This window comes from Pteropus vampyrus, unplaced genomic scaffold, assembly GCF_000151845.1.
Source record: "Pteropus vampyrus isolate Shadow unplaced genomic scaffold, Pvam_2.0 Scaffold14, whole genome shotgun sequence".
In the NCBI taxonomy this organism is placed as follows: domain Eukaryota; kingdom Metazoa; phylum Chordata; class Mammalia; order Chiroptera; family Pteropodidae; genus Pteropus; species Pteropus vampyrus.
Window position 1 is genome coordinate 6,290,851 of NW_011888795.1, and position 18,053 is coordinate 6,308,903.

General features: G+C 38.1%; 1 protein-coding gene across 26 annotated transcripts in view; it reads right to left on the minus strand.

Annotated features, from left to right (window-relative positions):
- LPP (LIM domain containing preferred translocation partner in lipoma) overlaps positions 1-18,053 on the minus strand; it is a 640,361-nt gene that overhangs the window by 439,448 nt on the left and 182,860 nt on the right. The window contains exon 1 of one of the 26 annotated variants that reach the window (XM_023525871.1): positions 5,205-5,226. The exons of the other annotated variants lie outside the window; for them this stretch is intronic. The gene's annotated coding sequence lies outside the window, so the exon portion shown is untranslated. Of the gene's footprint in view, positions 1-5,204; positions 5,227-18,053 lie in introns of those variants that run through there. 26 annotated transcript variants of the gene reach the window in all.

Genomic DNA, 18,053 nt, shown 5'->3' on the forward strand with positions numbered 1-18,053 from the left:
TCTTTTAATTTATTCAACGGGTCCTTCATATGACTAAAAAGTTCTAGAATCTCTTTATACAAGCCATGCACAATTCTCATTAAAATATTTACTCTTCATCTTGCTGTGAATAGCTTCCCACCCAAAGACTGCAAAGTATTTATTTTCAAATGCCATATACAAAATATAACTGGAAATGAGACGTGAGGAGACATGTTTAACCTTACGGGAACCAAAGAAATGCTAATACCAAAAAAAAGGATCTAACACTGAACATTGGCAGAATTAGGAGATGCTGACTTACTGACTCACACATTCCTGCTGCAGAGTTAGAGAAACATCCCGTTTGGAACACAAGTTGTCAGTGGATTTGAATAACCATAAAACATTAAACCCTTACCCTTTTATTTCACCCCTCCGACATCATATTCAAGGTTTTTGATGGACTAACTTACATTTATGCATAAAAATGTTAATCAGAACAATATATAAAAACAATTAAATAATTAAGATATGGTATAACCACTCAATGAAATATTAAACAGATATTAAAATTGTAATCATTCAAGAATATGCAGTAATATAGAAAATGCTTAATGTATAATGCCAAACGATACATGGTAATTTATGCTAATAGCTAAAGATTGGAAGGGAATACTTCACAAAAATGATAGATAGCCCCTGTACCTAGGTGGTGAAATTTTGGGTGACATTTTTTTCTACTAAAAGTTCTGAGCTTGATACAATGTTGCGATATTATTTATACAATTTTTTTTAAAGTGGGGACCAATTTTAGGTGCCTTCCAGATCTAAGATTTGCAATTCTTTTGTTGTTAAAAGGGAAAAATTTAGGCTCAGGCATGTGAACTGACTTTTCAAAGCTCTACAGATCAAGTCCCAGGCAGCATGGGGACTAGAACCCATGTCTCCAGACTTAAGAGGAAGTACTCTTTTCTACACAGCATTGTGTGTTGTTATTTTTCTAAGAGCAAACCAACTCTGGGGTCGTTTTAATATTTTTATATATCATAAATAAGCACATGAAAATAACAATGTTCAGTTACCACTCTAAGAAAGTGACAGCTTTAAAAATCCTACAAAACGCTTTGATGTGCTGGAGTTTGAATTAAATTTATTTTCTAAATACGACTACTTAAAAGAGTAGAGGGCATCAAAGTATGTCTTTTCTACAAAAGATTGCCTTTGTAGAAACAGTCGTTTCCTCATAAAGTCATAAGGCAATTTTAGTGCTAGGTTAAGCATTAATTTAATATGAAGGTAAACTTTGGCTCTGCACATTCCCTTTAGAACCTACAAAGTCTCCACGTGCTGTGTTATTACTCTAGGGGAGAAAATTCCTTCAAAATTCAAAGCTAATGAGAACTATTTCCTTGACTTTTCTCACTGCAGCCTGACTACACATTTGGCAAAGGAGTTGTTTAGATATCTATATACACAATGGATAACCGTAATTAGTTTCTAATATTCTATAATGCCTAAAGATAACATTTGGAGCCCACATGTATTCCAATGTTCTTTGAATTTTGAGAGATTCTAATTAGTTCCCAGTGGAGGTAATATTTAGAAAGGAACAAGGTAAAAGAAATCATCAAGTAAAAGATAGTCAAAAATAAATGGTTAATAGGGCAAAGAGACTGTGTGTGTGCACGTGTGAGTGTGTACACGCACTATGATTTAAACATTGTCTACTGAAGGCACATTTTTCCAAGAGTCTGAGCAACCACCACCAGTGACTGGTGAGATAGTTTTCTGTATCCTGATATGCTGCAGGCCTTTCTCTCTAATTTCTATAGTTTTCTAAACATTGAGATCATCAATCATCAATCATCCCTCATATCCTTTTTTTTGTTCACCTTCTGAAAAAAAGCATACTGGGAACTGGGATGAGGCAGAAGCCAGGTAAAATTTTTAGTACAAAAGAAAAATCATCTTAGACAGAGAAAAGGAATTTGGGAGTTAATATACAATGAAAGATGAGTATACTGGCAACTTCCTGAGAGCTCCCCCTCAAGTTTAATCTTTTCTTCTCACATACTCCTAATACAGACTTTTGTGCCTTTAATGTTGAAAGTTTCTTAACCCAATGACTATTAGAACCGTCCTGTGAACATGTCTATCTCTTCTACCAGATGTAAAGCTCCTTGAGGGCAAGAACTACTCGTGAATCACAGTTTCAAGACATAAAGCAATCTTACACAATGCCTGGTAAAGAAAATACATTTTATTAAACAAAATGCACACCTATATTGTGGCAAACCATGCTGGGGAGATGAAGAGAAGTAGAGAAAATTGAGAATAATATTTACCAATCAATTAAAATGGATTCTATGTGTCCATACTGTCTACATTCAACGTGATAAAACAAACATACTAAATTTTCCACTAATACATGGCAAAATATTTTCTGTCTGGTGTCATCCCTGATTATTGCCTAGGAACAAATGTGACAAAGACAGTGCAATTTGAACCATAATAGAATGGAATTAGATTTAAAAATAGAATTCTCATAAAATTTTAACATGTGACCAAAGTCAGTGATTTCATCCTAAAAACTAAAAACAAACAAAAATACCAAAATTCTAAATGACGAGAAGAAGATAAATACCAGTAAGGCTCAGTGGAAAGCACAGGATGAGTACTGCTCATAAACCAGTACCCAAACTTACTTGAACCAAATACACATAGGCCCTCTCTGGGCCTTGGTGTTCTATGAGGCAATTGAATCCTATGTCCCAACAGGGTTTTAAGTGTCAATAGAAACACTAACATCATCATTGCTAGAAAACAATAAGAGTATCAGGAGGCTCTTAGATGGCGGGAGGATGGCTCATGGGCAAAAGGTAAGACACATGAGAAGGGACCAGGAAATTCAAAGAAGAAACTCTTAACCCTTTTCCCATTTAGAAAAAAGTGCAGCTCGCTGCCAGCATTAATTTAACGACATGCATAGGAATGCTACATTTTCTAGGATGACACTTTCGGCAATGAGAATTACTATATTTTATAAACGGAAATACCACTACTAAAAATAGAATGCTATAAATAGAATATCATTTGTTTCCAAAGACTATCAATATACTAGAGTGATGCGAAAATAATAATAAAAGCAAGCTATTTTGTGGCAAATTTGGGGGGTAAGGTTAGGACTGTAATTCGTGACTAATCTCGGAGTAAATGCAGCAGCTGCAAGCACCACCAGAGAGTATTCTTGGGGCAAACAGGAAATGGGTTTAGAAGTTAACATCCCACTAACTTCTAAGAAAAACTCTTTTTAAAAACTGCTATAATGATAACAACAACAACAACAACAACAAAAGTCCCCCCTCAAAAGAAGCAAAAGAAAAAAGAAATAACACTCTAATTATAATCATGCATATGAACATCTAATACACACAGCATTCATTGTTTTAGGTACTAAGAAACTAAAAGAGAAAAAATGGTTATAAATTCAAAGACACTTATACTCTAGGTCTTCTGAATTTATAGCCATTTACATAAAACAAACAACATAATTACTCTATGTAAATGTGGGAAAATGTAATTTGTAAAGAGCTTTCACATCCATTATCATAGTCAAAATGTGAATGCCAACTCTGTTAGACAGAACAGACAATATTATTAACTTCAATTTATAGACCTGGACTTTGATGTTGAGAGAAAATCAGTCCATCAATCAATCGCACAAATAGCAATTAATAAAGCCTAAACTCGCAGAAGAGATCTACTAATTTCTAAATAAACATGACTTCCAGTGTATTGTGCCACCTCCCTTCCAGCTTTAGTAAGTGACCTGGATAAATACACAATTAAATGACAAAAGAGGATTTACAGGAGTTACTAGTGAACATGGCCTTCACTAGTAACTTTACTAGTTACTAGTGAAGTTAATAATATTAGTCTGGATTGTTAAGGGCTATCTGGGAGAATGGAACTTGAAATAGGTACCATACTCTAAAAGAAAAGGAGAAATAAGGGAGTTTTTCATTCCCTTCGAAAGTTCCTTGAGCCATTTCATCTATTTCTACGCTTTCATTATATTTTGACAGTTTCCAACTCTACTCCTGACCTTTCTTCTAAACTCCAGCCTTGAACATTCAGTTATTCTATTGCAAAATTCTCAAATATGAAAAGCTAAAATAACTCTCATTCTATTCCATGCCCACATAAAAGTGGACTTCCTTCAGTATTGCCTGTTCAAATAAATGGCACCATCCAGCCCCCAAAATCGGAAATCAGGGAACTTAATGGTGTACGGGGGTAAGGCACTGGCTTCAGGTAATTTGCTTTCCCTCAAGATTGTTTCACTTGTGGCAGCTCCATTGAGAACCTTCTAGGATAAAGAAGTGTTGACCACAGAAGAACAGAATAATCCACAAGATCCCTGACCATAAACCATTTTAGTAACATTAAATACTCCATTACTAATAATTCCATTTTATCCCTGAATGAGGTATGTGCTCAGTAATGCTTATTGAAGGAAGGCACGAACAGGAGAGAGGAAAAGACAGAGGAAGAGGAAAGAAAAAAAGGAAATAAGAAGAGAAGGAAGGACAAGGAAGGTCAGTGGCAGAACCAATGGTCAAAAAGGAGCATTTATAATTTAATTTTAAAATATGTGTTAAAGTCTCATGATCTGACTGGGTTGTTTTTGTTACAGTCACATGTTGACAGCTATATGTTTTTAATTACAGCACCATTTTGGACATGTTTCACTTCTCTCTGGGTCTCTACTATCCATTTATTAAAAGAGGATCACTCAGATCCAGAGTCTAAAAACAGCAGAACAAAGTAATGCAAAGGGCATGCGGTTAGGAAGACATAACTGTGAGGAGCACAGTCTCTGACATCAGACTGCAGGGTCCGAATCTAGGTTCTGTCACCTACTAGCTCTGTGACCTCGGGTAAGTTGGCTTAACTACTATAGGACTCAGTTTCCAAATCGCTGAGATCAGTTGTAAAGAATGAATAATGTAAGTAAGGAGACCAATATCATTATATAAGTGAGTCTTCCTTTTTGGAGGGATACAAACCACGTGGGAATCTCATGGGGCCGGTGGTGGGAAGGGAATTATGCAAACCATTTCAGGAAGCTCATGGACCACTAACCCTTAATTTAACAGCCCTGGAACCAGATAACCTCTAAAATCTCTCCTCTTGCAAAAGCTTGTGACATGAGCAGCTCCGAAACAAGAAATAAGTGATACCGCTAGGGTGCAAGAGAAGCAAACATAGGCCAGCTACACTGGGATACTTATGACTTCCATTTGATTGCCAGGAATCTGTCAAATGAATATAAGAAACACATCTAAGGCCACGAGTCCAAAGGAAATCAAAACAAACAAGACTCTGCTATTAATTGAATTATGTCCCCCTAAAATTTATACACTGAAGCCTGACCTCTAATGTAATGATATTTGGAGATGTGGTTTTGAGGAGGTAATTAGGTTTTGATGAGTTCATGAGGGTAGGGACCTGATGATAAAATTAGTGTCCTTATAGGAAAAGACACCAGAGAGCTTGCTCTCTTTCCCCTCACCACGTTGAGTACATGATGAGATGGTGGCTTTCTACAAGCCAGAAAAAGAGATCTCATCAGAACTTGACATACTGGCACCCTGATTTCAGATTTCCAGTCTCCAAAACTGTGGGAAAAAATTTTTTGTTGTTTAAGTCACTCAGTCTACGGTATTTTCGTCATGGCAGCGTGAAATACTATAGACTCAGTATCAAAAACATCACATTACAGGGTCCTAAAGAGGCAACCAAATGAGATGAAAAATGTCCTATTTTTTAATAAAACATAAAGCCTACTGTAATAAAACATATACAGTAGGCTTTACCATGAAAAGGCTGCCTCATCTCAAGTGCCCAAACAATAAAATTTTTAATGATAACCTATAAAGATTTATTTTTCACATTTCTAATAGTTTAAAAATAATTATAATGAAAAAAGTCACCTGTGCTCTTTTTTACTTACTCAAGCTAACAAACATAAAAAGTAAGAGGCCATGGAATACGAGGAAATAGTACTTAGGAATTAGGTGTTCTTGATTTCACATCTAGCTCTCTAATACCAAGCAAGGTAACCTTACCATTTTAATTATCATTTTTTTCCAAATTATACACATCAAGTTATATTACTCCCCTTTTAAAAGCATCTGTATAATCAAAAAGGTTCAAGTTTATTCCTAATCTTCATAATCTGCTATCAAATTATATTTGCAACTACATTTCCCATAGCATCTCCCAAAGGCCCTACTCTGCAGAACCAATATTCTACTTTCAACCTAAAAACAGAGCCCATAATTTTTTATGAAGGTCATTCTCTTAGCTCACTATAACGTCCCATTCTGGAGTGAACTTCCTTCTATTCTCCAGTAAACAAAAAACTACACATCATTCTACAGCATGGATGAAACTGGAAAATATTATGATAAGTGAAAGTCACAAAGGAGAACATAGTGTTTGATTCCATTTATACGAAATGTCCAGAATAGGAAAATCTAAAGAGCAGAGAGTAGTTTAGTGGCTGCTATGGGTAGGTGAAGGAGGTTTAGGGGAAATAAGGAGAGAATGCCAATGGGTATGGGGTTTCTTTCCGAGGTGATAAAAATGTTCCCAACATAATAAAACCCACTGAATTGTGTACTTTAAAAGAGTTTAACTAAATGATATATAAATTGTATCTCAGTACAGCTATTATTATTAAAAAACAAAATCTTACCCATCCAATTAGGTTCTTCAAATGCTATATAAATTTATTTTCCCCACTCTGTCAGAGTTAAAATCCTTTAATCAAGCCTCCTCAGATGTTTTTTGAACCGCTGGTTAACATATTTCGCTCTGGCTGGCAACATAATTGTTTAGTTATTCCCGTGTCTGCCTTCCCTACTAAACTGTAAGTGCTTTCAGAGAAAAAGAAACCTGTTGTCAGACATTTCCATTGCCGGGCCTCTGCTAACCGTTATTAGGTTCTTTTGTGCACATTAGAAAAATCCGCTTGGTCTTGGTTCGGCGAGTGGAGAGAGAACAGAATTTGAATCGCATTTGCTCTCCTGCCTTCAAGCAGGACATAATCCGAATGGCAGTAAGCAGCAGCTCCTCCTGTACCCTTCTCCTTCTCACCTCCAACAGTCCAGTAAAATATGTAATCTATGAAGGTACCCTCAGTAAATATACAAATACGTGCAGAACGGAAAAAAAAAAATATGTCTGAAACCATTCCATACAACAAAACACTCCCGGATTTCAGCAAAATGCTCAAGGCATTCATATTTGGGTTTTTCTTTACCAGTTGTTTATTTTTGTGTTACTTAACAATGACATGAAACGTGTTTTTCTTACTAATTGGATTCAAGGACTGTGGGTGTGCCTATGAAATATAGCGAATTATTTTAACACACGTAGGTAGTAAGGAAAAACGGTTTTTTCTTAAGTTAATTTACGATCACTAAAAGAGGTCATGATCCTACGAAAGTCCACCACTTACAGATGAGACAGCAAGAAAACATACTGAAAGAAGCTGTATCATCGACCCGATTTTGGAAATTTCTCTCTCAGCTTCCCCAACACTTGAGCTAAGCACTGATCATTTGCAACCTCAGAGGAGTTTATGTTCAATCCTACTCTCCTGTGCCTATCTTCACCTCACAAACTCCGCTTCTTTCAGAAAACATACCTTGCCCCACAAACTAGGCCAGAAAAAAAAAAGAAAAAAAATGGTTTACTATTCCCACAACATCCTGTACTTTTCCTTTGTGGTACCTATCATAACCATAATTACATAATTATCTGTTAAACTATGAATATGGTGGTTGTCACTCCCGGACCAGAAGCCCTGTGATGAGAAGGTTTGTATCTGCCTGGTTTCTATAGTTCTGATCAAGGGTCTGATATTTGGCCGTGGTGGGCACTCAAGAACTAGTTGCTGATTGAATTAATGAGTTCTTCCCCCACCCCACTTAGAGTATTAAATCTTCGAAAGCAGAGATTGTGTCTAATTCACTTTGGTATCCCTTGTGCCTGGCTATGTCTGATAGGTTATATCAAATAATCCTTTTGTAGATGAATGAATAAATGAACTCCATAGTGGATTAATTATGAGGACTGGAGAGGCTATTCATGGTGCATTAATGGTAAATACACATACCGAGTGGATTAGGAGTTAAAGGCAACCCTCCAGGAAAGCTGGTCCCAATAAGAGATCTTGGAACAGCACCACACAAAGAAGGAAGGCAGAGTCAGAGATGAAAGATGTCCATGGTCTAAGATTTATGTCAATTTCCTTGGGCTTCAAAAGTCAATTTTCACCCAATTTCAATGGGTGTGCCTCTTTCCCAGCTACAGCTGGGCTACAAACCTTGTGTTACCTCCAAGCAGAACCCAAGAAAACCAGGCCTGTCGAAAAATAAAATAATGGCAAAGCAAAAAACAAAGCTGAAACGGGCAAAAGACTCTAGTAGAATTAAGTTGGAGTGAACATGCCATGCAGAAAACAAAAGGGCTGCAAATTGAAACGTGTCTTCCCAGTGGAGACTTGTCTAGAGTTGCACCATGGCAGCCTCCTCAAGGGGTTTTTGATGTAAAAAGGTCATTCTGCCAAACAGTTTTGGTAGATGCCGATGACAGGCCTCCTGAGGCGTTCAAAGGATCTAAAGTTTGGGCAGAAAACAAACTGGCCACATACATGAGGACACTAGTACCACGTGCCAAACCCTGCTTAAGACATTGGAAATACACATTCCAGTACTGAAAACCTGTAATCAAGATGCAAAGAATCTAATTGTGGTATTAAATGACAACCACCACCAAAACCTAAAGAGCTAAATGAAAATCATGATGCTGATTAGATGGGAGTCTGACAACGTGACACACCTGAGATCTCCAGAGAGTTCTCCAAATCTAACCGCCATCATTCTGGGGCACTAAGCAGTGTTTGAATCCTGCCTGGCTCCATGACTCACTAGCTGTGCAGCCTTGGGAAAGTTATACGAACTCACTGTGCTTATGTGTGTCCTAACAGCCCTCAGTTTAAATGCGAGCTCTGATTAATACTCATTGACTAAGCCTGTGAGGGGCAAAAAATTGCCCCTCACAAATGCCAGAACAGCAAGGCCCTTACATTCAACTGGAGTCCAGTGTTTCTTTTATAAAGAGTATCACTGAGGCTCAGGGAAGGGAAGGGACTGTAGAGTAAATCACCGGCTAATCCAGGACAGCAGCCAGGCCTGGTGATTCATGATGACCAGTGCTATTCACTAACACATGGAGCTGCTGTCAGAATTAAGTGAGCTAATAGATGTACAGTTCTTAAAATGGTACCTGGCTCAAAAGTAGCGGTGTATATGCATTTGCTATGATTATTGATATTATAATGCCTGCCACATATTTATAGGGTGCTTTGTAGTTTATAAACCTTTTTTATATCAATTATCTCATTTACACCACACGACAACTCCAGGATCTTGATTCTGCGAACGCAAATGAAGAAACTGGGTCAAATAAGACCCCATGAGGTCCCTTAATTTTCCCAGGATTCCACAGCTAATTGGCAGAGAAGTGCAGTTCAGAACCTATATTTCTCATTACTGAGATTACTGCACTTCCTTTCACGTGACACTACACCACAGATATAGGTAGCAAGAGACTACAGATTCTGTAGTGTCTTTTGAATAGGGAATTTCCCATGATCTGTAACTTGTCAAATCCTTCTATGTAAAGGAAGAAACTCAGAGGCATAAGAATTTTATTTTGCATCTGTTATAACTAGGTTAAGTCTAACAGAAGGAATATCTTCCTTGGATCTGAGCTTTCCTTACAGTCCATGGAGAGAGACAGACTGCTGACGACATGGGCAATGGAGAAAGAGGAGAAAGGATGAAGCTGCAAGAAAGAGGGAGGGAAAGGAAGAGAAATAACCACACAGTGATGAATAACTAAGCCATATCCCTCAAGCTCTTGGTGATGTGCCAGTTCTTCTTATGATGAAAATTGTAATCGCTGCCTTGCTGTAGTGAATCTCTCAGCCTGAAATAAGACAGAGAGATAAAATGCGGGGCGTGACCCTCTCTTTCACACATACCTCTTCCATTAAAGTAAATCATTTCTCAAGTGAACAATAACAAAGAACTGGCCTGAGATGAGTGAAATTCTTCTGAAAAGGAGGTAGTGAAGAGCCCATGGAGGGTCTTCTTACCTTGAGGGCAAAGGAGTTTTTAATTATGTGCTTTCATCTACCATCTATGTATGCATGCATACATGTATCTATCTACCTACCAACTATAATCAAGAGATGCAGTTAACTCTTTTCTTTTTAACAGAGTGTACAATAAAAAAAAGTACTGAACAGATAAATGAGAGATCTCGATTTTAGTTTTCTGGTTTTGTCACCGGTAGAGAGATTTGGAAAGGTTCCTAAAGCCTTCTGGGCCTCTATTTTCTCATCTGTCAAGTGTGGGCTTGGACGAGATAAACAAGGACCCTACCCACTTAAAAGAAAAAAGCTAATATCCTTAAAAAAAAAAAAAAAAAAAAAAAACAGAAAAAAATGTCACGATGGTCAAGCCAACTATTTCAGAAAAGTTAAAGAAAGTGTTTGTTTCCTCCACAAGCCCTGGTTTTGAACACAAGAAACATGCCACAGTTTAAAATCACCCATATTCATGGTTTCTATGGTGAAAAAAGTCTACCACCAAAAGCCAACAAAGTTTTGCTTAAAAACAAGCTATTTTCAGGAACGACTCTCCCAGTTAAAGCCCTAATTCAGAAAATTGGGTTTGGCTAGTATAACACTGTCTTCTTTCTACAATTATTAGGCTCTAAAATGTGTGTATGTCTTTTTTTTTCTCCCAACAACATTTCGTTTGAAAAGTGTTTGATCCTGAAATAAACCTGCAATTTCTCCTATGTAGAAGAGAGGGCAGATGGAGGTCTATAGTTTAGCCTAATAACTTTATATTTCATACAAGATTATTATAAGCTGACAGATGTGAACCTTAAGAATTTTAACAATAAATAATGCTATCTAAAGAATGTTCCACAGAACACAAGACTGGGAAATCGTCCACATAATGGTTTCATTATAAAATAAATTTGACAAAACCTAAATTTAACATAACAAAAAGAAATGTTGTGGTTATTGTTTTTACCTATAGGATTTTTCAAAGTTAATCTTGCTAAATATTCATGGAGAATCTTAAAAACGGGTTGCTATAATAGCAACCGATTCCCAAACTAATTTGACCATTTGTAGAGCTAGTACTCTATGGCGCACACTTTAGAAAAAGCTGCTATGAAAATGACAATGGATTATTATGACAAGGACATAGCTTTATCTATGACAGCATCCCCACCCCTGAAAAGTAAGCTCTACTATCCAATTAGAAACTTGCATGTTAAAACTCTATTTCTATCTCCACCAGATTTTATAATAAATACAATAATAAACAACTGAAAACTTTGACAAAGTAATTTCTATTTCTTGAGACTTTTTTATAATACAGAAGAAGCCCCATCCCAGGAGGGCTGCGTTCTCCCTATACTACAGATACACTCTCTAATATTCAGCAGTGCTAGGTGGAACTTTTAGACCCTCTCCCTATCTTTCTCTCTCTTTTGCTTTTCAGTTATTCATAGGCTTAACTCAAAATCGATTTTCTTTAAGGCAGAGAGACAATGAGAAGACGTCGGGCAGAAAGCTGACAGGGTAATTGAGAACGGATGCTGCCCTGCCCCTATCCAAGGGAAAGACTGCTGCCCACATCTATATTTGTCCCAGGCCTCAGTTTTCTCACATTCAGAATGAGGTAAATGGATTTCATGGTCTCATATCCCATAATTCTGACTTTTGGGGGTGGCTCATCACTATCTCTGAAGGCAATTCCAAGGACGTTTTAAGCAAAGGCAACAACTTAGAAGCAAGTGTTCCCTGTGCCATAACGGCACCCCACAAAGGTTTTGCTTGAATAACTCTACTATTTGCAAGTTCATGTTCAGAATATTGGCTAAAACTTCAGTCTTGTTACTTTTCAGCCAGGCAACATAACGTTTGGCCAGCAACATGCACATTACAGTGCCTCATCAGGTCACTTGCCGAAAGTGACAGCAAATTCAAAAACCCCCTGACATGGCAGAGAGCTAAGGTGGGGCAGCCACAGTGTTGAAACGTACTCAACAAAACCCCGCAGGGTTGCCAGTAGCACCCTGACTTATAATGACCCTCTTCTACAGGAAAGGTATTTATTTAAACACCCAGATCTATTGCCAGCATATAATGTATTCCAGGAAATATACTCTTGCCTAAACTCACCCAGATTCACCTTTAAGGACAGAGGACAAAAGTGATTTTAATACTGGCTCCTAAGAAAAAGACGAGATAAAAGTGACACTTTGATAATAATAATAATAAAGCATTTCTGTCACCCCTAAAAGTGATTTGAGAGAAAAAATAAAGAGCACTCAATAGGCTTCATTATAATCCCTCTATAAACATCCAACATCTACTGCCTTTGTCTCTCTTATTTTTCCTCTCTCATACCATCACATAAAAACAAACTCCCTTTACAATACACTTATTAGACTGCACCAGGGGGCTGGCTCCTCTGCCCATTTTTTACACATAAACTGAAGACTACGAAAGCCTTGCTCACATACTCCCTAGATCTCCAACTGAGGCCCCACCTGCAATAACAGCTCTCCAAAGGGCCTGGATGGTGGCCAGAGAGCAGTACGAGGGAAACGTGAAAAAATCGAGCGCAGCAGACACTCTTCACTTAGCCTGGGAAATCTTTTTCTCCTAGAATTCCATTAGGTCAAATTCTACCCAGAGTTCAGGTTCCAGATCAAACTCCAACTCTTCTAGGAAGACTTCCTTCATTTTCTCCACATTTGCCTCCAATCCAAACCAAACTAATGTCTCTCTCCTCTAATGACCGCTAACCTCTTAACTATAGCTCTGAGTATTTAGAGATACTACTTAAAGAAATTAACTTTTATTGGAAATATCTCTAGTCTAGTCACTGTCACCAAACCCACTTTCCCCTCACCAAAAAAAAAAAAAAAAAAAAATCCCTTAAGGGCAGTGACTGGGTCTGGCTGAATTAGACTAATATAAAGATAGAATCTGTCTAAGGAAATCATACATGTATATCAATAACTATCAAACAGAAAAAAACTCTATTATAAACACAAGAAGACAGGGATAGATTAAGGATTCCAGGCTCGAAGGTAAGCAAGTCCATGTCAAATATGTAATAAAGATCTTCACACAGAGAACAATACATCACTTTAAAAAAAAAAAAACAAAGAGGGACACGTGTACTATCTAAAATCCACTTGAAGAAGGGCATTTTCAAAAGGACCCAAAAAGTGACATGACACAAGTAAAGGAATGGGATACACATTCACTTTCTAGACGTCCGCACCTGCATTCATGGAATGGTGCAACTTCTGGAGTTTGAAAGAGGAAGACTAAAGCTGCGGCCTTTTCTAGTTCACCTGACTTCCTCAAATTGGAACTTATTCTTTGCTCAGAGCAGTGAGGCTGAACTTCCAGTTGCACTGTTATTTTGTGAGTGACAGAAATGTGGTTGTTACCTTGGCTGTTAACATTAGAAATGCTTCGTGATGATTTGGCCAGCATTTTCCTTCCAGAAAAGGTTAGAGGCCTTTTTAGCAAAGAACTGGATGTGAAAACTCGAACTTAAATGGTGAAAGAGAGCATCTTGTGGCCAATCTTAATGATACTTAATTTTCAGTTGAGGAATTCTGTAGTAAACAACCTCTTGACTCTGTACAAAACATTTTTAATTTCATGCCCTGCTAATCACACAGCTGTTAAATTCCCCTTCCCGTCAGTTATAAAAAAAAAATAAATAGATAATAATTGTAACAATAATTTAAGAAACAGTTGGGCCTCGAACAACTTTTGAGTCCTAATGAATTTTCCCATCTGGAATTAATAATGTAGTGGATGGTGAAATTGCCTGGATTCAGTTGATATGAACTTATATTACATTATTATAAGTATCAAAACGTAAGGCTTTGAACATCAAAAGCTTCTAACATGCCTGCCACAGAATGTAAAGTCTACACTGCATTCTCAGACAAGCCTGGCACCTGAAGTTTCATTCCAGCAGATTTTAACAACCTGTTTCCTTTCACTGTGACCTATCTCCTCTCAGCCACAATAGGTACTATAAGCATATAAGTACGGACTAGAGTTGGCATTATGGGCTTGATGATCTAGAGCCTGGAAAAGAGAAAATCAGTGTCTCGATACTGCAAACGTGTTGCTCTAATCAACTCATGGAAATAAAAAAAGAAGCTATTGTTAATACTGTTTCTACAGGACGAGGGTTTTAAATATCTGGGGACAGGAGAAAGAGGAGGTCTAAAGGAATGTGACAGTGAGGGTGACCTCACTTTGCAGAATAGAGAAGCTAAGGACCAGGAAAGAAAACTCAAAAAAGGAAGTGGCGCAAAGAACTATCCTGTAAAGAAGGGGCCAAATGTACTGAAGGAACTAAAATAAGCATAGTCAGATGGACCAGAATATCAGCAGGGGATCTTCAAAGGAGATATTCTCATATTTCTGTGAATCGGTACTTTTCCCATAATTTCAACTAGAAAACACTATAGGCAATGCCTGGAGTACTAACATACTGCTTCTTCAACTGGCATGTTCCTATCTAAAGTACATTTGCTGAAATCCTTTCAGTTCTTAAATATGTGTTAAAATACCACCTCCTTCAGGGACCCCCAGCCTCATTTGCACACCCACTGAAACCTCCCTCCAATTCCCACAGCATGCCTGCTGTACCTCTCCCTCACCACCTAGGTAGTTTTTCTGTGCAAAACAACCAGTTATCTATGTGTTTGTGTCTCCCATTGAATTATAAACTCCATTGAAGAAGAAATTACGTTTAACCCTATTTTTATTCCTCAGTGCCAGAGCTAGACTTTGCATAGTAGGCATTTAAGAAAAATAGATGTATTTTCTTAAGAAAACCTAGAAGAGGGCATTTGCTTTTGTTGATATTCTTGTTATCAGAAACAAAATTTTAAAGATTTATAAATTTACCCACTAGCAAACACCCTACAAAATCCTGTAAATGATAACTACTGTTAATATTTCATTGTTCTCAGGTTTAATGAGAGGAACAGAATATGAACACAATTTTCATAATCATTAACACGGTCTACTTGGAGAGAAAATACAATATATATATATAACGTTGCTTTTCCGACCTGAGCACAGGCTCACAACCGTTGTTGTAGAAATCATTTCCATGAACCTAAAAGAGCTTTCCTGAAATCCCGGCAATCCTTCAGCCCCACCCTCCACTCCACATGGCATTGAAAACCAACAGCATTTCCTTCATGCCTCATCATTAATAATAAAATGAATGAATCGACTATACAAAAAGTAAAAAAATAAAATAAAAAATAATGCACTATGAACATCGTTACATTTGTATAGCACTTTATATATCCACTGTCTAATTTAATCTTTCCCATAAGCTTCTACAGCAAAGGGAAATTGAATAATTTCTTTAGAGATGAGGAAATTCAACTCAAGATGTGATTTTCCCCGAAACACACAGCTCGTATGAGGTTCTGGCAGGATGATAAACTCAGGATTCAAGATTCTCCATCCAGATGTGCATTCATTTACACAAAGTTGTGTCTCACCTAAAGTGTTTAACCAGGCACAAGAAGTTGATAATGTAGCCCATGAGACTTTCACATGAATGAAAAGTTACCTAATTTATATAGGGTATCAGACAGGTTCCATGAGAATAGAAAAGAGAGAGAAAAGAGGAAAGGAGGGAAAGGGAAGGGAAGGGAAGGGGAAGGGAGGGGAGGGGAGGAGAGGAGAGACAAAAAAGAAAAAGAAAAAGGAGAAAAGAAAAGAAAAAAGAAGAAAAGAAAAAAGGAAGGGATGGAGGGTAGGAGGGAGAACTCTGGGTTAAGATAGTTCAGTTTCCTGGAAAACAGGGGTCCTGAACTGTACTTTAAATTGTACTCATCAAAGCGAGCCCACAAACTGACAGTTTCAGAATCATCTAGGAGTTTGTTAGAAGTACAAATTCTCCCACACTATGTTCTCAGACCTACTGGACCATAATTTCTGAGGGTGGGATTCCCCTGGTGATTCCAATGCATGACAAGTTCAAAAGTGTTGTTTGAAAGTTAAAAGAAGAGCTAGCCAAAGAACAAGATGGTAGTAGTTATGTTCTAGGAGGTGGGAAATGACATTAGAAACAAGGAGACCCAGAATCCAGAAAACTCAAAATATGTCAGCAAAGAAGGTCTAGAACAATGGGCTGGAGAGGAGGTACCCTGTTAAAGGACTATGTCTATAAAGTTACTATAGAGAATGCTGAACACAGGTGGCACATGGACTCTAGAATCATTCAGTCCCAAGTTTCAAATCTTAAGGAGAGAAAGCATATAGACATAAAGAACAAGATCAACATGCAATTCAAGACTAGAGGTCACACAGGGTTCAGAGGTTCTTCAGGGGAGAATCTCTGTTACAGGTTGGGGATCTCTGGTCCCCAACCTTTTTTGGCACCAGGGACCGGAGTTCCTATGAGAATCTAATGCCTAATGATTTGAGGTGGAGCTGAGATGGTGATGCTAGTGCTAGGGAACGGCTGCAAATACAGATGAAGCTTCGCTCACTCGCCCGCAGCTCATCTCCTGCTGTGTGACCCGATTCAAAATGGTACAGATCGGAGAAGTAAAACATGACATCCTCTGTACCAGAGAGGCACCTTAGGAGTCAGTGTTTCGTCTATAAAAGAAGAGATTAATAATCCTGACACAGTCAGACAATTGAGGAGATGAAGCGATGGCTTCTAACATAGTGGAGTAGACAATACAATCCACTGCTTTCTTTTCCACTCAGACCAATGCCAGGTGAAAGGACGAAACAGGCATTGAACCCTCTCTGAGGCTAGCTGGTAAGCTGCTGACTTTAACAGGTTTTCTCATAACATGTTCACAGGGCAGCCTGCTAGAGGGGTTCCTGTGGTTGGTATCACACTTAGACACATTCCATTTCAAGACCTAAGGCTCCTTCACTTCCTGCTTCTCATTCTTACTTTTTCAGTGGGGCTGAAGGTTCTCAAGTTTATCTTAGCACAGCTTTCTTTCTAAATGACACATAACAATTTCCACAGGCAAGTGATCTAACTTCTTCTTTCAGAATGCAGCTTTTAGTTGCCCCGAGAATGGATCTAGTTCTACTCTTAAATGATCTGCTGGAAAGCGGACACAAATCAGTCCAGCCCCTTGGCTGGAGGTCTACTGAAGTATGACTTCTACGACATGTTGACTAGTGTTGCTCAAAGGAAAAAACAAAGTTTCAGAGTCAGATGAAAGCAAGCCGATTTCTGTCCCACAGGACTGCCTGAAAGATTTAGCATGCTAATGTACCTTGTCAATATCTAAGAGGGCTCCAGAGCACGCACCACTTTTCAGGCTATACGTCCTTGGACTAGTACTTAAGGACCATGAATAAGAAAATGATGAGTCAAAGCATGATTTAGGTAAGACAGGGACCATCTATTTGCATAGAGTCAATTCCCAGAAAGATTGTGATGTGTTTTTTTGGTAAGTTTTTCATCTTCCCATTCACTATCCTACTTACCAGCCCCCTTTCCCTCTTCCCTCCCTATTCCTCAATGCACATTGCTTTGGAAAGGATGCTAAACTAATCAGCATTCAATGAACTTGTATTTTCTTTTTCACCACCCTGCACATTGGTACCTCTATTCCATGGGTCATTCCTTTTGCTTAGAAAGCATCTCCCTGTAACAATATTCTACCCATCAAGGCCAATTTAAATGTCACTTCCCCCAGGAAGCCTTCCTTGATCTCCTACCCTCCACTCCAGTTGGAAATGATCGTTCCTTCTTCTTCTCTGAACTTTCTCAGCAAGTTTCTATTTTTTACTTTATAGTTAGCTGTGTGCTGTCTCACCTTCAACAGATGGTTTACCCCTTTCCTAATACTTTCACACCTATCATCTCATTTCAGCCTCACGA